The following is a 21,957-nucleotide window of genomic DNA, read 5'->3' as shown; positions in this document are numbered from 1 at the left end:
TTGACCGAAATTTAAATGTTAGAAGTCAAGTTATCAGAGAGATACAATGGTAAAAATTCATTGCTATGTAAACAAATTTCGATTCTTATATTTGTTTACAAATAATGTAAAGTATGGAATAACTATTACTTTGGCAAAATGACTCGGGGTAAACAAAGTTAACTGATCCATGTGTTCATGAATAATGTCATCAACCGAAGAAAGCAACATTTGATTAAACAATAAAACACATACGTAAACAATAACAATGCTCAAGCTTTATTTACCAAACAGAATTTTAAAGCATTAGAAATACCCGTATTAACCATTCTAAACATTAAGGTGCCTCACTACACCTTGAAATATTTTCTCAAATCAACAGAAAATTGCTTGATTTTGATAGAAAGCATGATGGATAAGAAGTATTTATGTCAGATAGGCGAAAAAATGTGCAATTTTAGATAAAAAATGATATTTTCAAAAATTTCATTCAGTAAACATGAACAAAAGCCCCAGGTGGATTTGAACTCATGACCTGCGGTTCACAAGCCTGATACTTTAACCGTTGAGCTATGACGATACACATCTGAGTCGATTGATACGGTTTAACAAAATATGTAAATCGCCATCTTGTGACGTAGTGTCTTAAAAAGTACCGGTATAAGGCTCGGTGTAGTGAAGTACCTTAATTAATTAAAAATAGAAAACAAAATTTAATTTTGAGCTCAAATTTTGTCTAAGTCCCTTTAAGGATTGAAAGTTTATCGATGAATTTACTTAATATGATAATTTTTTTCATACCATTTTTTCTTTTAAAAAAACTATGGTATCCAAACTTTTTTCCAACAAAAAAAATTCCAGCAGTCCCAAAGTTACAGATAAATACACCTCTCTATTGTAAATGATTTTTAAAATAAATAAATACACATCTCTGTTGTGAATCATTTTTTTTATTAAAAGTGTAAGATTTAATGTAACGAAGAAACCGGTACAATTCAAAATCTAAAATAACAACAAACCAATTCTATAGGCATAAGTTCATAAAAAAAATTCTTTTTTAAAGCATTGCCCCTTTCTGTGATTTCAATACAGTTTTTATCATTTCTAAAGTTATTTCACATATCATACTCACCATTTTTGACGAGGTCATTGGTTTTTCGGGGAAAATGTGGCCCGTTCTTACTTGTCAAAAGTTTTCAAAGTATTTGGGGTTGGTAACGTGACATGTAATTTTTATAGCTTTCTGAACTCTGATCACATGTGTAATTGTTCAATTGAGATAATTTGGATAAATTCAAATTTAGGTCATATCAAAATAGAAACATTTTATCATGAAAATTAATGTTGAAGCTGACCAATGAAAAGCATTGGTCAGTATTATAATATTCACTGTATGGTAATTAGTGCACACATGACTAATTCCATAACCATATATATCCCAACAAACGAGCTATTTTTATTAAAATGGCGCCTTCGGGTGAATGATTCAGGCTGGGGTCTCTATGTATTGTGACATCTGTCCGACAATTGGCGACTAATTTGAGGACAATTACACTTCATATACTGCTATTATTTGAGCTGTTTATTTCACCGAAATTGTTTTTATACTAGTTTACCCCCTAAACTACCTATAACTGTATAATGTCCGTGCCAATAGCCACCAGATCAGCGCCATCAAAATGAAGGTTAAATTCAATGAGATGGGTTTGACATTTAGTTTTGAATTTATGGACCTTTTGTAGAGTATATATTAAGCACAGTGTGAAAAAATAATGTAAACCTTTTGCAAAACAGCTCTTGACGTCAGAGAAATTTACTCCTCTAATCATTTCACACGGTATGTATTAATATTTACAAAAGAAAGAGGTTTTTAACCCTGAAATAATTAACAGTAATGAATTTCACCAATTACGCTCATAACCGGTTATTTGGTCTGAGGTATGGTATTCAAACAAGTGTAAAGCATTCAAATTTAATACAGATTTTAAAGGTATATGTGGCGTATTTTTTCATGCTAAGAAATATTTGATTTACTATTTATTTAAATAAGTTATATAAAGATATGTCTTCACAATATATTACGCAATTTATATCATTCAGGTTAAAAAGATATAGAAATAAAGAAAAAATTTTCATAATTATTATGGAGTCCATAGTAAATCCAGGATTTGAATTAACCCCGCCTTAAATCGGTCACGTGATACCACGCAACAATGGCGACGACAAGAAAGATAGATATACCGTTAAGTTTGACAGATTTGGCAAAAAACGAAAAAAAGAGACAGACTGATAAGGATAGGAACAAAGGGATGATTGTCATCGGAGACCACGTAGAATGATGTAATAGGAATTAAAGCCGAATTAAACTTAAGTTTATCGTGAAGTTGTCGGGGATTTGCTAGTCAGGTTCGAACGTACATGTACTCCACGTGTTCCATGTTTTTACCTTATAAGTTATAAACCACAAGTACAGGGATTTTTAAATAAAGAATAAATAAACACTCTCAATACATGCATCCCTCAGGGAGAGGGGATATTCACTCAGTGTCGGTGATGAAATCGTGTTTCATCTTTATTACACATAATTAGCATTTTATATCGTTTTACATTAATGAATAACGGAATAATAATGCTTCAGGTATCATCTGATATAAGAATTATCTAATTTAAGACATGAACAACGTGATTCTAATTTGTAAACAAACTCTTCTTCCATCGTGTTTTCAATGCTAGGTTTTCCCGCACTCATGCGCAGTGGCGTTACAAATGGCGGATCACATTAATATTCATCAGACATGTAGCAAATTTTAAAGACAAATAACTAAAGAAAGAACATGTTTTACGGGCCAAGAGTTTGTGAAACGTCTAATTATAAGAAGCACGATGTATATTTTTACTCAAGCTCATGTCAAAATTTTACTCCAAATACGCCACATATACCTTTAAACGCTTAATGATAAAATTTGTGCTCGTTGTCTTATATTATGTAATGGTTGGTACTGATCAAGGTCATTGAAGTGTTTACAAAGGCACCTTCAAGAGTGGACCTGCATACTTTTAACTATTGACCAACAAATGTCATAACTTATTTCAGTTAGTTACATGTACATGTATTAATATGCAGGAAAATCGTGTAATAGATGTGTAATTGTTGAATCGTTTCCAATACCAGTAGTCGATCATCTTCAATATAATTCGTTTTCTCTTTTTTAACAGATACCCCCCAAAAACCTAAAAATGATTAGAATCGTCTTGTTTCTTTTTCTACTTTCGTTCCTGGAAGTTTCCGGTGCTGACGATACCAAAAACCCTTGTTATGAGTGTACCCTGATGTTCCGGGAATGTCATGCATACTATGACTGTGCGGGGCGACCTCGTGATGCGACAAAATGTCGGGCTTTCTGTAACGACCAGTACACGAGATGTATGGATCTGTGCAAATCTAAAAGATATTGAATATATCATGTATAAACATGCATGTAGTTCTTTTTTTTGTAAAAAAGAAAATGTATACTGAATATCCATTAAAGCAATAAAATCTTGCAAGCTGCCCAAAACATTTCGTGTATCATTTCTGTACAGTTAAAACATGTAATTGCTTTTTGTTTGTTCTCTTTGTTTGCGTTATTTTTTGCCAAACGGGATCCATTGTTTCATCGCCAGGCAAATGAAATCAAAAATGCAAAATTTAAGGACCTAAAAACAAGGTCACGTGTCATGTTAGGGGGTGGCACGGTAAAAAAACACCTCATTGTTATATTATATATATATATATATATATATAGTCATGAAGACTTTTTTCAAATCATAATCATTAAGCCTCAACATTCATTATTTCTTTTGAAAAAAGAGAAGATAAGATGCTGTCTGTTATAGATTGAAAACATAAAGTTAACATGGGTATTCAAACTGTGTTCAAAATCTAAATCAATTTAGGCAAAATAACCTTAAGGTGGTAGGGACATCTTGCGATATTAATATGGATTAAAGTACATTATAATTAAAATACTTTCACCGATTTAGAATGTTCTAATCTTACAAAATTTATTAAAAATATACGTTTTAAACTTTTTTGGCAAAGGTAAAAATTTTAAAATCCACAGCGGTATTCGAACTCATGATTAACAGATCCACCGAAACATTTAACGCACTGCCTTATGCTGTTAGATGACAATAATTGGAAATTTATTGATGAAATTATTCTTGGATTTATTATTTCGATAACAAATACGTCACAACATGGAGGTGTTCCATACCACCTTAAACAAATGGAAATTTACAGCTTTGTCATGTTGTACATTTAGAATTTACTGGGTGGTTGTAAGTATAAAATTTACAACATGACAGCTTTATTATCCCCTCGGGCAACTTGTTGCGAAGGGGATATAGCATCGCTGCTGTGCGTGTGTGTGTATGTGTGTGTTCAGCTTGGAAGCAAGTTTAAAAGAAAACCCTTGCACGGATATTTACACTTATTCGGCATAATAAGAGGACAAACACTATTAATTTTCAAGTCAATTAGTTGAGTGCTTTTCAATATATCGTGAAAATAACACAATTTTTATGTACGACTTGATCATGAAAATAACTACTTACGCTTCACTTCTGTGAAACCAAAGTGAAAGTAAGCAGTTCAAATCAACAACTTGATATTTTTTTGGATTTAAATCTAGTACATGTACAGAAAAAGTAGTTTTTGTCGTAATGGAGGGTTAGTAGAATGTTGTCTCCTCATTTAAATTTACATAACTATATATTCCTAAATAATGCATCCCCACACAATAACTTGTGTCGCTAGGGGATGCTCCGCTTAACGGTGCCCTTGTTTCAAAATGTTTCATAAGCACAGAAAATTTTTGAAATTAAAAATAAGCACTGAAACTACAGTTTACTAGTGCATTATTTTCGATTGGAAGGAGTTTCCTATATTTAAAGATAATTCGGTGTAAATGACAAAAACTCATTTCGGCAGATTATTTGATAATTGCACCAGTCGAACATTGCTTATTTTGTTTCTTCAAAATATTGGATATTAACTCTTAAGCTTGAAGCACAGCCTTTCATGAGTAAAAAAAAAAGCAGATGCAATATTTTACTGAGAATATCCAAAGACTTCCCTTTAAGATGATATGACATGTAACCACTGACACTAAATTTGTAATGTACAGATATTGTTCAAACAATAATTTAATTTTTTAAGTATTCATACTTCTTGGATTTTCTAATGCATTCAAAATTAAAATCAACTATTTTATTTTATCTTTATAATGAACAGTAAAACCCACTTCACATATGTTTTACATCACTAGTACTAATACCAGTACTAATACTAGTTTCAGATCACGTCCGATTTTCGACGATGGCTTCAGCAACAAAAATATACTGTAAATCACTTACTACCATACAATTTCTAGAACCCGACTTTAAAGATTAAACATTCTACATTAAGTTTTAAATAGCATATATGCATACAAAACTGACAAAAACTCACTTGGATCAGCTTTAGAACTGTAGCTGCAGACTTAAATTTCAGATTTGAAAATCTCAAAAAATATGAAAGAAGGCCCACTCTAGATCTACAACCATTTGTTGAGAAAAATATTAAACCGTCCACATCAAGTTGAAGCAACTATGCATACAATACAACACATGAAACCAAACATATATTGCTTTTTTATCTTTTAACAACAGTTCTGACCAGTTGTTGGCATAAATATGTGAGTTAAAGAAATGTTTACATTTTTGCTTTTAATATGTACAAGACCGGACATCCCCTTAGATACTTACCATCATCTGGTGATCTCAGATTCCAGACTTAAAACAGTAACATTTTGACATAATAATACAGAAGCTCCATGGAAGAATAGTATAAATTCGTACATGTATTTATAATAATAATCAATTGCGACTCCCCCCTTCAATAAAAAAAAATCAGTTACTTTTATTCATAATGTTGACCTGACTTATTTTTGCATTTTATTCCCAGTATAAACCGATACAAAAACAAAAGACAAATAAAAAAGATCAATAGTATGTTGTTTCAATGCACGTAAATCGTTAATGTAAAATTTCAATGTTTTGATTTTTACACCAAAATATTTAACATATTTTGAGATAATATCACATTATGATATACGGTTGATCAAGGACAGCAATTCTATAAAATATTTGATATTGATATTTTAAAAAACTTTTATTTCAACACAATCAAATAAAAGGATTTTTTGGATGTGTATTTTACATCAATACCCTTGAGCATTCAGTCGCTGCAGATAGCATTCAAATAAAGGAACTTTATTAATATAATAAAAATTAAAAGTTCCTTAAATAATGTAACATTAAAAGCATATTGGTGGTCAAACCCATTGAAGACTATCTTAATATCCCTAGGAAAAAACACTGTTCATAAAGATAAAATAATAAAAGAACTCGGTTGAAATGTTTAGAGTAGAAAAACATGAAATTATACTGATATGTGATAAAATGATAATTGTATACAGGCCCCTGTACATTTTTTAAGACTGAAAGACTTAAACTTACTCAAGAACTGTTAGCTCTGTGTACATTTGCCTCTTGGTAAGATATTGAGGAATTTGACGAATTTTTTAAATTACAAAATCCACCATGAGAATGTATAATAACGATCTTTTGGTAAAAAAACAAACAAACTTATTTTAGTCAAACGACGATGAACAGCTATTTCTTAATATCAAAAAACTGCTTTAGGGAAGCAAAATGTAGATTATGTTGTAAATAAATGGTAATCACCAGTTCGGAATTTGTTCGACATTTGTCTGCTGTCTGCTGTCAGGGAATTGACAAATTTGAAATAATTACGCTCGATAGAATTTTTTCATTTATGATGACATAACCAATTTTTAAAAAGTCAGTTATTCCCATCCAACTACATATTATACATATTATGTCCGTGTCAATAACATAAAAAGGTACTGCCTAAAATTGTGGTCGAATTAACGGTTATGGGCTTGGCATTTGGATTGATAGACCTCGAGGGTATATATTCAACAGAATCTGAATAAAAAAGTAAACTAAGCATTTTTGCATAACAAATCTTGGTGTTTAGCATCTTGTACACAAGGTAGGTACAACATTTTTATGTAGCAATGCAAATAGTTAGTTTTAAAAGTTACAATTTTTTCGTAAATAAAAATTATGTATTCTTTTATTTGAAAAAAAAATGATATACAAGATTAGGACTCCTTACAATTGTTTTTCCAATGTTTGTCGAGTGTCTGTGTTGATCCCTGTTAACAAGCTTAAATGTTCTTAACTTGTCTTGTTTCAAAAAACTTCTGTCACTGGATAAGCCAAGTCATTTGACGATAATTTCTAAATATGACTGACAATGTATAGGTACATAAAATGCGTGAAGGTAATAAAAAGTTTCGTTAGTTTTATACCTGCATATGACAGGGATCTTACCCCGCACTCAGACATGTTGAATTAATTTTTAAAATAAGGAGTTCAGATTGACAAATCTTGCTAAGTAACTGATTTTAAAGAATTTACGTTAAGAATAAATATAATCTGTGCTTCGTATCATGAGATCCAACATAATTAGTCTTCATGGCAATTTCTAGAATATATTAATTTATCTTTTTTACACCAAGACCTCTTCATAAAGTTGTAAATCTCAAGCTAAAATAAATTGTCAAAATGCTTTACGTATTGTATTCACTGTCCTAGGATTTATTAATATGTAATAGGTTGAGAGATTACTTTGGGTTATTTGGTTTGATGTAATAAAGTTTAGTTATTTTAACAGATACTTAATTAATTGAAATTTATTTTCATTCTTATTGAATATTTGTAATTAAATATTATGTTTCAGAAAATTATGGGAAAACCTGATATAGCAATATCATTTTCTATTTACAATGTAAGAGAATGTTTCTGTTCAAATTCCAATGGTCATATTTTAATCCTGCAGAACCGGAATCTGAAGCTAAAGAGACTCCAAAAGTTTTAAAAAATGATGAAACTTGTCTTGTTGGTCGCACTGCTTTCATTTTTGGGAATATCTGCCCAGGATGGAATACTTGCAGATGACCTTTATATGCGGAATCCTTGTAACAAATGCCTCACGAAGTTCCATGAATGCTACGATTACTACAAATGTTCGGATCGTACCGAGGCGGAGCGGGGGACTTGCCTGGAATACTGCAACACACAGTACATCAGCTGCATGGGATTTTGCAGAGTAGGATAGATATGATGTTGAACTTAACATGTTATATCATAAAAAAAATTAAATAAATTGTCTAACAATCAGTAAACAAATCCCACCTTTTTAAATTATTCGCCACTATTTAAAAGAATGGTGTCCTCGATTGCTGCAAGTATTTTATAAAACGCTAAGGTTTGTGCAATAATTTTTCAAATAAAAAAGTGATTGTCATAGCGCTAATGTCAAAATGTATAGATATGCATTAAAGAATCATATCTTCAGAATCTCAGTGGTGATATCTGATCGTCTAATGACGATTAAAACGAAGCTTGAGAGGATTTAGAACAGCAATCGATTACCAACAAATTTCTGGTTATTGTTTACTTATTTATTGCAAGATATATATTAGGAATAAAATAAGCAAATGTACAAAGCATATACCTAACGTCAAATAATGTTTGTTTGCCGTGTCATGATAAAAGCGCTCTGACAAAACATCGCTTGATAATTTAACAAAGTCAGTATGATCAATTACGTTCTCATGAATAAAATGAAAGAACTACTAGTATATATGATATTAGTCAAATTTGGCCCCCATCATTCGTCTTTTTTAAAAGTGTTTCAGGTACATTAATTTGTTGTGTTATTGTGATATAGAAGAGTTGACAAAAATATGTTCTTCACCTATTTATTTGATTTATATACACTTATAGGTATTATATGACGTAATAAATGACACTATTTTTATAATTAAATCAAAATCAATCAAAAATTGACATTTTTCTTATCATATTTCGAATAAGAAATATCGAGCGACTCTTTGTTCACTTATAAATACGGGATAGAAACATCTTAGGTGAAAATTGTTTTGTTTCTTCAAGCAATCGCTCAATGTTTTCTTAAAGAAAATCTGCTTGAAGACAAGCTGTTTTATGCTAAAAATGCAAAAATGGCGGAAAAGGGTAAACTTTATGATGTCATATTTTTGAATTAAGGGCACTCAAATCGAAATGAAAATTATGAAAAAAACTTCAAATGTTTATCTGTGCATATAATACAAAGAATTACAGTAAAATGACGATGTTCATATAAGGGGGCCATTTTAGGCCAAAACCATATAAAGTCCTTTCACAAAAAATTGATGTAAACAGAAAAAGAGTCGGTTTAAGAACAGAACTGAATTGTCGTAGCCATTTTCAGGCTGTATTGATCTCTTTTAGATGAAGAGCGCGATATAAAAATATTAGGAAATGTCCAAATAGAAATCTGAAATGTTATTCTTCAGTTTAAGAGACACTGTAACTTATTTTGAGCAAATTCTATGAAATTACAATTTTCCTTAACTAATAAATTATGCTTTGTTACATTTAAAAATTCTCAATTTATCGAATAACTAATAATATTCCATGGTTAGTGAAATAAGCATTGCAACCACAGCCTTCATTTCAACAGCGCATGCGCATCGATTGTAAACCCTTCAGCACGGCTTTCACTGAGAGGGTGAAAATGTCACAAATTTCGACAGATATGGCTTAAAATTGATGAAAATTGATGGAGACAAAACCAAAACACTATTGCGAACTTGAAAAGATAAAAATAGCAATTTTACTTTTGTAATCTAAAGATCATTTTATAAAAAAAAATATTTTAACATCTAGATCCGGCAAGAACTTTCATTTCTATTCTTTGTAAGGTGTCTCGTTTAAAAGAACGTTTCAAGGTCGTATCAAGTGTAGAAATATTTTTTCACAACATGTTTATTTTGATAAAATTACATCTGACAACTCATTCAAAATCGCGTGATGTAAATAAAATCGATATGGTATACATTCTGAATGTCTGAATATCTTTGGCACACAATTGCGAGCTTATTGTTGCAGTAATGATTCAAATTTTCAGTACATGCACAGCTTCAGTTTTGAACTGTGTTAAAAAGACCAAGATGAGGAATTGTATAGGTAAACACATCATGTATTAAATTTTAAGGGGGTTTAAGAATGATCAATTGATTGACCACCAAACCTCTTTAAAATGCCATTTCCAATAAAGTATCAATTATACCCATACTACCTACAGTCTATCTGAAGGATAATTTATATGCCCTTGACCTCTTCTTAAGAATGATATTAAATCGAATAAATATTTCAAGATTAATCTTAACTTACTTTCATGGTATGAAGTTACGGGTTCTTTTCTACTGCTACTTAATATTTTTTTTGTTACTGTATAAAGGACCGGAAAAAATATTTAAATTTGATGTGATGTATCAATGGCTTATGCACCATAAAGATACTCTTAATAATTTACTGTTCTGAAATCATTCCGGAATTGTTTATTATGTTCAGTTATAATCCGGATTTATATATACATAACCGGTTCAGAGTTTATAGTAGTACCTCCGCTCCACGAGCGCCATGCACAAATTCTCGGAACCACGTTCCTTCAGTTTTTTGGTGACTTAGAGACCCCACAGTGTATGTATTTTTTATATAACATATAGAGTTATGAACAGTATATTTCTTTCTTATGCACTTTGACTTGTATAAAATTCCATTAAGGTATATTTTACTATTTGAATGGGCTATGTGTACTTCGTGCAGTAAACAAACATGTTTTTCATATCTACGATATGTATTGGAGCCTTTACTAGATTTAATGTCAGTTAATTCACATGAAGTTCATTGCATACTTGTTTACTTTCATGGTTACGGTTTTTTTTTATATATTGTGACAATAAAATGAATAGAATTAAATAGATAGACTTTTTTACATATGTGTAACTGTCTCCCCAACCTATATTATGTAATGACAAGTTCATGCAATTGTGTAATAAGTGATTTTGTTTATATTGTAGTATCTAAAGTTTATTCCTAGTGAATAAATGATGTTTACTAGCTGTCTGTGACTCATTTCTGAACATGGGACAGCATATTTACTAACGTACAATTTCTAAATCTTGACTTAAATTAATGGAGATCTAGATTAGCTGGTTTTCGATTCCAATTCACTGTATGTGCTTTGTGGCACAGGAACTGCTCAATATTTTGATACAATGTATGATTGATGAATGTTAAAGACCAAACAAAAACGTTAAATTGTGGAAGAAATGCATACGAAACACCATATTAAACATCCTATTTATTGCTTTTTTATCTCTTAACAACAGTTCTGGGCAGTTTTTGACATCAATATATATGTGTTTATTTCTCTTTCCCAGAAGTAAAAGATGGCCGGTCATAGGCTTTTGATACTTTTCCTGCATCTGATGGTATTTGATTCTAAAAACAGCAACTATCTGACGTATGCATATACTCTAAGGATGAAAAGTATATATTTAATTATAATAATCAATTGGGATTAATCATCATCCCTACCCCTATAATCATTCGCTGCAGATGAAATTTAAATCAACGAAAGTTTTCTAATATGATACAACTTGAAATTTCTTTGAATAACGTAACTCTTAAAATGGATTGATGGTCAAGTCCATTGAAGTCTATTTAAATATCACCGGAAAAAAGAACTTTGCAGAAAGACATATGGATCACTTAAAAGTAAAATTTTGAAATTAATCATGTATATAGCTACAAAGCTTACCCACTATTATCGTATATTTTTATGGGTTTCTTGTTCACCATCCTACAATCAGGATTACCATGGCTGAAATGCGAGTTCAGAGTTTTGTAGGTGAAATATTGAGACAGAAACACAAAAATTACCATAGAACTATTATTTGTGTGCGCATTGTCCTCTTGCTAATCTTATGAGGTATTGAACATATTTTTTCTAAATTACAAAATTAACCATGTACATTTATGATCACGAACTTTTAATAAAAAGTGAGTTAATTTTTGTCGAACGAAGAGCAACAATCTCTTTATTTATGCTGACGTCAAAAATTTTTTTATAAGTCAATCTATCCCCCTAATACTGCAAATTATACTCTACATGTTATGTCCATATCAATTACATAAAACGTATTATAGAAAATTAAGCTCTAATAAATAGTTATTGGATTGATATTTAACACTGATAAACATTGAGGGTATATATTCAAGAGAATCTGAATAGAGAAATAAACTAAGCCTTTTTGTATAATCTTTGTTGTCAAGATTTTTTGTATACAAGGTAGGTACAATAATTCTACAAAATCCTTGTTGTCAAGTTTTTTTGTATTCAAGGTAGGTACAATAATTTTAACATAACAAAGTAATAAGCTAGTTTTTAAAAATTAAAAAAATTGAAAAATACAAAATGTGAAAAAAAAATGATGCATTAAAGTTTATTAGATAACAAATAAACAGGAGTCTTTAAGTGAGCTCAATAGTCGTGGTCATTTTTAGACTAAATTGATCTCCTTTAGAAGAAGAACTCTATATGAAAATATTGGAAATGTATCAAATTTAAAAGTCAAAATGAATGGATGGTTTTCTTTAGTTAACAATAGTTTATTAACAACCCATATCTTAAAATTTTTGGTAAATCTGATAGTTTAATTGTTTTCCATTGAGCCTCCTTAAAAGCATGAGATCACGCATAATAAATTGTAATGTTTACAGTTCATAATCAAGAAGACTAAATGTCCGTGTCAATTTTAAGACTATATCTACCTCCTTTAGATAAAGAGTTCTACATAAAGACGAAGGAAAATGTTCAAAAATTTAAGTTAATTTATATTGTCAAAATAGTTTACAAATTGTATTCATTTTTCATGGATTTAAGGTAAATAAGGTATAAGAAATTGATTCTATGAGTTAATGTTTTCTGGGTTTTTTTTGTTTGATGTAATGAAGTCAATGGTTTAACAGATACTGTGAAAATTTATATCTTTTTCAAGTTATTTCAGATTTTTGTCATATAATTTGATGTTTCTGGAAATTATGGGAAAACACGATAAATTTAATTTATATTCAGATTACTTCAATTGCCCTAATTTTTAACTTTCCAGTACCATACACTACACCTAAAAAGAACACCAGAGCATTGGAAATGATGAAACTTATCTTGTTGGTCGTAATACTGTCATTTGTGGGAGTTTTCACGCAGGATCGAAAAATTGCAGATGACCTTATGAGGACTAACCGCTGCTATCCCGAATGTCTCAAGAGGTTGGACGAATGCATAGAGCATTTCAAATGTTCATTGCAACGTTGGAGGTGCTTTGATTACTGCACCGACGTATACGACAGCTGTATGGAATGCAGATCTTAAAAGATACCATGTTAATATTAACATGTCATAAAAATTCAAATAAAATATCTCACAAACAGCAAACAGAATCTTACCATTTCTAAGTTGATCGCCTTTTCTTTAAATTCTTTTATCCTTGATTGCCGCAAGTAACTTTACGAGACGTTTAGGTATATAAAGATGAAGGAAAATGTAAAAATGATTTACAAATTGTATTCATTTTTCATGGAATTAAGGTAAATACGGTATAAAAATTTTATTCTATGAGTGAATGTTTTCGGGTTTTTTTGTTTGATGTAATGTGGTCATTGTTTAAACAGATACTGAGAAAATTTATATTTATCTTAAGTTATATCAGATTTTTGTCATGTAATTTGATGTTTCTGGAAATTATGGGAAAGCACGATAAATTTCAATTGTATACTGATTACGGTGGAATGATTTTGTTCAGATTTCAATTGTCCTAATTTTAATTTTCCACAACCTTAACATACAACTAAAGAGAACCGCAGAGCATTGAGAATGATGAAACTTATCTCTTTGGTCCTTATAGTTTTATTTCTGGGAGTTTTTGCGCAGGATAAAGAAATTGCATATGACCTTATGAGGACTAACCACTGCTATCCCAGATGTCTCACAAGGTTGGACGAATGCATAGAGTATTTCAAATGGTTGAAACGTTGGAACTTTGAATACTGCACCGACGAGTACATCAGCTGTATGGAATGCGAATTTATGAGATAACTTGTTGATATTAAGTTAAACATGTTATAAAAATTCAAATAAAATATCTCACAATCAGCAAACAGAATCTTACCGTTTCTAAATTGATCGCCTTTTCTTTAAATTTCTATGTCCTTGATTGCTGCAAATAATTTAACGAGACGTTTAGGCATATACGAGTATTTTCCAAGACCAATAAGTTCATTGCGTGTGCTGTTGTGTTTTTTGGACGAAGTGTAGGGAAATCTCTTTAATTATGATGACGTCACCGAATTTTTCATAAGTCAATCTATCCCCCTCATACTACAAATTATACTCTACATATTATGTCCATATTAATTACATTAAAAGTATTACATAAAATTAAGCTCTAAATAATAGTTATTGGATTGGTTTTTAACACTGATAATAATCGAGGATATATATTCAAAAGAATAAGCCTTTTTAAAAAATCCTTATTGTCAAGTTTTTTTGTATACAAGGTAGGTACAAAAATTTTACAAAATCCTTGTTGTCAAGCTTTTTTGTGTACAAGGTAGGTACAATAATTTTACAAAATCCTTGTTGTCAAGGTTTTTTGTATACAAGGTAGGAACAATAATTTTAATGTTGCAAAGTAATGAGATAGATTTTAAAAGTAAAAAATGTGAAAAGTAAAAAATGTGAAAAAAAAATGATGCATGAAAATTTTTGGAAAAAAAGAAATATACAGAATAAAGAGTCTTAAGTGAGCTCAATAGTCGTGGCCATTTTAAGACTTAATTGATCTCCTTTAAAAGAAGGGTTCAAATTGAACTTAATTTATATTGTCAAAATGGTTTACAAATTGTAGTCATTTTTCATAGATTTAAAGTTAATACGGTATATCAATTAGGTTCCCCTTTCTATGAGTAAATGTTTCTTTATATTTATTTTTGTTTTTTGGTATGATGTAATAAAGTCAGTGTTTTTAACAAATACTGATAATATTTATTTTTATTTTAAGTTATATCAGATTTTTGACATGTAATTTGATGTTTCTGGAAATTATGGGAAAACGCGATATTTCTATTTTATTCTGATTTGAATGTTAAAGAATGACTTTGTTCAAATTTTAGTTGACCTACTTTTAATTTTCCAGAACCAGAAACTACAGCTAAAGGAAACCCCAGAGCATTGGAAATGATGAAACTTATCTCGTTGGTCGTTATAGTGTCATTTTTAGGAGTTTTCGCGCAGGATCGAAAATTTCCAGATGACCTAATGAGGACCTATCCCTGCATTCCCGGATGTATCACGGAGTTTGAAGAATGCATAAAGTATTTCAAATGTTCGTTGCAACGTCGGAGTTGCTTTGGATACTGCATCGACGAGTACCAGAACTGTTTGAAATGCAAAGTCTAAAGAGATACCATGTTGATACTAACATGTCATAAACATTCAAATAAAATATCTTACAATCAGCAAACAGAATCTTACCACTTCTAATTTGATCTCCTGATTTTTAATTTCCTTTGTCCTTGATTACCGCAAGTAATTTTCAAGAAGTTTAGGCATACGCGTATTCCTAAAGACAAATTTGTATGTGTCGTTGTGTGGTTTTGAACAAAGTATAGACAAATGTGAATTAAAAGAGACTTTCATTATTGGCACTGGTAAGGTTTAAATTTCTGATGATGATTAAAGCGAAGCTTGAAAGGACTTAGAACAGCAATCGATTACCGAAAATTTCTGGCAAATTATTTCTGGGAAGAATAAGTAACAACACATACCCCTAACGGTAAACAATGTTTGCATGCCGTATCGTGATTAAAGGGATGTGACAAAACGTAACTGGATAATACATAGTTTGATCAATAATGCTTTTTTGAACAAAATAAAACACCACTTAAGTTTTTGATAAACAGGGTCGGTTTAACCAAGAACTGAACTGGATTTTCGTTGCCATTTTCAGACTGTATTGATCTTCTTTAGAAGAAAATCTCGAGATAGATAAATCAAAAATATCCAAAGAGAAAGTTAAAATGTTGTTGAATATTTTCTTCAGATAAAACATTACATTTTGCTTGAACAAAATCCAGTTAGTGACAATTTTTTTTATCTAAACTTATATGACTTTTTTGAGTTGAAAGTATGAACACTTTGTGAAATAAAAAAATTCTCAATTTGTCGCTAAAACGTAATATTTTATACGGTCCATAATATAAATATTGCTAGCACGGTCTTTCTTTCAACAGTGCATGCCCATTGATTGTAATCATTTTAGCTTGGCTTTCAACAACAGGGTGAAAAAGGTCATGGATTTCGACAGATTTGTCTTGAACAGGATCAAAATAGATGAAACAAAACACAAGTGCTAACTCTATATCTTGTAAGAGATAAAAATAATAAATCTACTTTTGTAACCAAAACATATAATCAATAAACATTAAACAATAATTTAACATATAGATCCGCCAAGGGTTTTTATTCCCTGTCTTCGTAAAGTGCCAAATTAAAAAACATTTCGAGGTCATACGAAGTGTAGAAATTTCTTAACATTAAGAATAAAGACGTTTTATCTTTCATATGAATGGCCTATAAACTACATGTTTATTTCTAAAAACAATTTCCTCTGACAATTGCTTTCGTTTAAAATCACGTGATGTAAATAGAATTTCAAAGTTCGAGTCCATTTGACATACATTCTGAATTCTGCAACAATTTTGACATGTAATCTCAACTTATTGCAGTAAAAATATTCAAACTTTGAGCACATGCACAGCGTCTATTCGTTTACTGAACTCTGTTTAAAAAAAAAACCAAGTTTGGGTACATGGATAACATTAATTTTTTTAATGAACTGTGTTTGAATAAAAAAGAAATGACCAAGATGAGAATCAAAGTACTGAAGTACTGAAAGCAGGACTCTTTGGCGTGTCTTTATGCATGTTGTGTAGTAAAGACTGAAATAACCCCCCCTCTCTCTCTCTCTCTCTCTCTTTCTCTCTCTCTCTCTCTCTCTCTCTCCATTGATATCGTTTAAAATGCATATTTGAGATCCAAAAATGGATTTGTTTTGATTCTTTCCTATTGCTTACAAGACAAAGAATGGGCTCTATTTCTTCAAGTTCATAATTAAATGCGAGGTCAAAATTTTTTTCCATGTGAGGGGACAATCCGCGCACTAATTAAAAAATCCAATTAGTATACCGAATAGTATAACTACTTATTCCAATAAAAAGGAAAAAATATTTACATCGATTTCACTATTAATGATTAAGATATTTATTGTTTTTTCACAATGTATTTAATTTAATCAATATAGAATGTACGGTCAATTTTAGGATATATGTGTGTGGTAGGTGGGGGGGGGAGCAATTTTATCAACAATGAAAAAACCACCATATTGCTCAACATACCGATTTTAGTTTCAAAATTGAGAAGATTACTGGTCAGGACTTCAAAATACCTTTGAAGTTTTCCTTCATAGGAAGTTCAGCGAGGCAGTATCTGTGTCTCATATGAATAATTTCAGTAGATAAAAAGTGAATATGCAATATTCAACCTTGTCAGTCTGACACCTTGTTCAAGATATTATGTTATTCCCTTTTAGGCTATTTGTGATCTTTATATTATTAAATCCAAATGAAATGTATATTAATTATAAACATTACATAAATTAACGAAATAATTTTTATGTTCGGCATTTTAGATGCGACTTTTTATATATAAATCAAGTCGGACATTAAACATTTATAACCCCCTGGTCGCTGAAATCAAAATAAGTTTGGTGTTTAACTGAATGAAATGTGGTGATAAAGAACAGTATACAGAAAATCTTTCACCCATTTATTTTAAATTTTAAATTAGATACATCTCTCTCTCTCGCTCTCTCTCTCTCTCTCTCTCTCTCTCTCTCTCTCTCTCTCTCTCTCTCCTGTAACTTTTGTCATAAATGTTTATGGTCGAAAGTCAAGAAGGCATAAGCCCCCCTCCCCAATATTCTTACTGCATCACAATTGAAGTGAGCATTTCTTCGATTAGAAGCGACACCTCAATAAATCGGCAAACAAGTTCTCTCTGTGTATGATCACTCGGTTTCTTTTTTTTTTCATTCACTGAAATCAGTGTATTGAATCATAGCAAACAGGTTAGTCAAAATCTTCTACAAAAATCATGTACTTTTGAAAAATCAGATTCAGCATATAAAATTTAGAATTTTCATCTTTTATCTAAACAAACTCATTATTTTGTGATCGTAACATTCATTAACAAAGTAAGTTAATAGAAGTTAATCAATAAAACATTTTAATTATACATTCAATGACCTGTTGTTGTTTTTTTCTGTCAGGTTATTTGTAAACATAATGTTAATGCTATATCTATACTACTATATTAAAATAATAGACTCGAATTTTTTGTCTTTAATACCGAGAAATGGGAAGAATACTGTCTTTTGTTTTTTATATTTTAAACATCATTGATACTTGAAGATTACCAATTTGTTTTTATTTTTTCTCAGTTAAGCTTCGCTAATTAATAACGAAAATTCCTTTAAAAAAATCCCGGATTTTTTGGATTTTAAAATTTTGCGCTTGCGCAATACATTCACGCTAACGGGATCTTTAGTTTATGTTTCTACAATATCACATCTGCATGAATAAACTCAAAAATGATAATACAAATAATTTTCATAAAAAAAATTTCATTTGACTTTTGCTATATATTCTGTTCATACATATTAATGATTTCTAATGAGAGAAAGTACATGTATAAATAACAAATATACATTTCAACTATAAGTACTTATTTTGTCTTCGTGATGACAGAAAATATTTGATTACATGAAAAAAAAACTTACATTGTATTTGTAAGGAGAGTGAAGATAGAATATATTTTATCGTAAAAATGAATAATGTCCGACGGACCCAGTTTTACAAAGAAAATACGTGTACGTTGGTGAAAAGGTGTTGAATTCTTCCATTCTTTGGATTAAAATTTGTGGTTGAAAGGTCTTTGTAGTCTGAAAAAGGTTTGTTGTGATGAATTTGACTGTTATTTTCGAGACAACTTCATTAACTTTCTCCACTGAAAATCGTTCCGGAGCGATTCTGCAATTTTCTGCTACATTACGGGTACATAGGGGAGGCATTCTAACTGTGGTGAGGGCCTTACCCGAGACACAGTTAAATTATTCAAACTAAGGAAAGTGTAGTGAAATTAATAGCATTATTGTAGGATAAGAATATCGAAGAAAATATTATACTTGATATTTTGAGAAACATTGGCGTTTAGTGAGGTACAGTGCTGGTCAGTGCCCTGTACAGTGGCGTACAGTGCTGGTCAGTGTCCTGTACAGTGGCGTACAGTGCTGGTCAGTGTCCTGTACAGTGGCGTACAGTGCTGGTCAGTGCCCTGTACAGTGGCGTACAGTACTGGTCAGTGCCCTGCACAGTGGCGTACAGTGGGTTACAGTGTAGGTCACTAGAACTATACTCGTACAGTAGCTTACAGTGGGGTACAGTGCTTTTCAGTAGAAATGTAGAGTAGGGTACAGTTGGGTAAGTGAAATGTACAGTGAGATACAGATAATGTACAGTAGATGTCAGATAATGTCAATCAATTTTTGGGAATATCAGTGGATTTTGAAATTAGTATAGTATGCTAGTCCAATGAATGTTTATGATGATGTTTTTCATACGTTAAACATGGCCGGTCATTCACCTTAGATACCTTACAAGCAACTGGTGATCAAAGAATTCAGACTTAAAACAGCAACTGTTTGCCATAATTATACAAAGGCGCCGTGGATCAATAGCATGTGTTCATAGTAATCAATTGCTATCAAACTTTCAAAAATATAGGTTCGTTTCTGATAATCAATGTCAACAGTAAATAGTATAAATTTATATTGCCATTTAACCTCCCCCTCTGAACAATCTGTCAGTTCTTTGAGTTCCTTATGTTAACCTTATATTTTTAACTGACTTATTTATGTGTTTTATTATTTCCTTGCACAATAAGATTAAACAACAACATAACAAAAGAAAGTATATATACAAAAAATACTAACGTGTGATAATGTTTGAATGCTAGTAAATCGTTAGTGTAACATTTTAATGTTTATTTACTTTTTACATCAAAATATTAAAGATATTTTGAGATGTTATATGATACTCGGTTTCGTCAAGAACATTTTGTATTTAAATATTCATTAAAACGAAGACTGTAACACAGTGATATAAAAAGTGATTCTGGTAACGTATCTTTATTCAATTCCACTGAACAACCCGTCGATGCAGATGAAATGAAATTCGAGGAATGTTTCTTGATATCACGTAGATAAAAATTTCCTTATAAAATGTAATCTTTTAGAAAGATTGATGGTCAAAGCCCGTGAAAGACTATTTTGATATCCCGGAAAGAGGTTGGGTGAAGACATAGGGATCCGTTAGAATTTATAGTTATACTATTTGGAATGGAATTTTGTTGTTTCTTAACAATATAGTATATGGTTAGTTGCCTTATACTTAAGTAGATGTGATGGGTTATTTTTTATAGATGTAATGCGACTTCAAATGTTTTAGGTGAATTATTCAGAGAGTCACACACAGAAACATACACAAGAAAGAAGTTTATTGTGTGAGCTTTTGGGTATTTCTATGCTAGTGACGTATTTTCGTAGATTGCCTAATTAACGATGTACGAGTGTGATCTTTAAATAAGAAAGTAAACTGATTTTTGTCAAATGACGAAAGAGCAACAATTTCTTCATCAGAAAAATGCTTTATTTAATTCATATTGACGTAGTGTAAATGTCAATCTATCCCTATCAAGCTACAAAGCTACAGATTACGTCTATGTCAATAACATTAAACGTATTACATAAAAAATGGGTTTAATTAACAGTTATTGGCCTAGTATTTCGAATTGCTGAACATCGAGGGTATATATTCAAGACAATCGGAATAAAAAAGTAAACTGCGCCTATTTGCAAAAAATTCTTGTTATCCAGTATCTTGTATACAAGGTAGGTACATTAATTTTATTGGATCACTGCAATTAATTTGTTTTTATAGACGAACATTTTAAAAGATAAATAGTAATGCATTATGTTTAAGTTTTTTGATAAAATTATAAACAAGATCCAGACTCTGAAAAATTCTTTTCCTACATTTGTCACGTGTATGTTTCGATCCCTGGTTTTTTTTCTCTAAAACGATCTGTCATTGGATAACACACGCCACGTGTGTGTAGTTTCTATATAAGATTAAATGCATGGAGGTAAAATGTTTCGTTCGTTTTTTCTGCATACCTGCATACGATCGAGATTGTACTCCCCTCTCAGACACGTAGAATTGTTTTACAAAGTGATGAGGTCAAAGAAACAAATTTTACAAATGTTAGCTGACTTTAAATTTACGTTAAGAATCAAAATACCCCTTGTGTTTAATATCATGAGATCGTGCATAATTAGTCTTTGAGTTTATAGTTCAAAATTAAAAGGTCAGATGATTGTGTACACTATGACAATTTCTTTAAATTTTATCAACTTCTTTTCGTGCAATTTGATATTTATGTGCATAATGGAAAAAATCCGATTAACTCCTATTATCTTTTGATTACGATGTTAAAGAAATCAATGCTTTTGTTCAAATTTAAATTTTCCTTTCTTTTAATTCAGCAGAACCAAAGAACTACAGCAAAAAAGACTCACGGAGCCTAAAACATGATGAAACTTGTCTTGTTTGTCGCATTGATCTCAATTTTGGGAGTTTTCGCGCAGAATAGAGAAACTCCAGACGACCTTTCGATGATGCCCTCTTGCTATCCCCGGTGTCTCGATGCGTTTAACAAATGCAGAACGTATTACAATTGCTACGGTCGTCCAAGCTCCGAACAGAACAGGTGCTTGG

The 21,957-nt window shown here is 30.9% G+C and overlaps 2 long non-coding RNA genes across 2 annotated transcripts; both read left to right on the top strand.

The window, feature by feature from the left end:
• The first annotated feature begins 1,593 nt into the window (after positions 1-1,593).
• On the top strand, positions 1,594-3,536 carry LOC109621017 (uncharacterized). The gene is made up of 2 exons (XR_002201618.3): positions 1,594-1,816; positions 3,196-3,536. It is a non-coding gene; the product is annotated as an uncharacterized lncRNA (long non-coding RNA).
• A 5,381-nt stretch (positions 3,537-8,917) lies between these two features.
• On the top strand, positions 8,918-13,432 carry LOC117683805 (uncharacterized). The gene is made up of 3 exons (XR_004597684.2): positions 8,918-10,641; positions 11,385-11,493; positions 13,116-13,432. It is a non-coding gene; the product is annotated as an uncharacterized lncRNA (long non-coding RNA).
• The last annotated feature ends 8,525 nt before the right edge of the window (positions 13,433-21,957 follow it).

This window comes from Magallana gigas, chromosome 10 (assembly GCF_963853765.1).
Source record: "Magallana gigas chromosome 10, xbMagGiga1.1, whole genome shotgun sequence".
Classification (NCBI taxonomy): Eukaryota; Metazoa; Mollusca; class Bivalvia; order Ostreida; family Ostreidae; genus Magallana; species Magallana gigas.
Note: the sequence above shows the minus strand (reverse complement) of the source record. Positions and strands in the feature narration are given on the sequence as shown.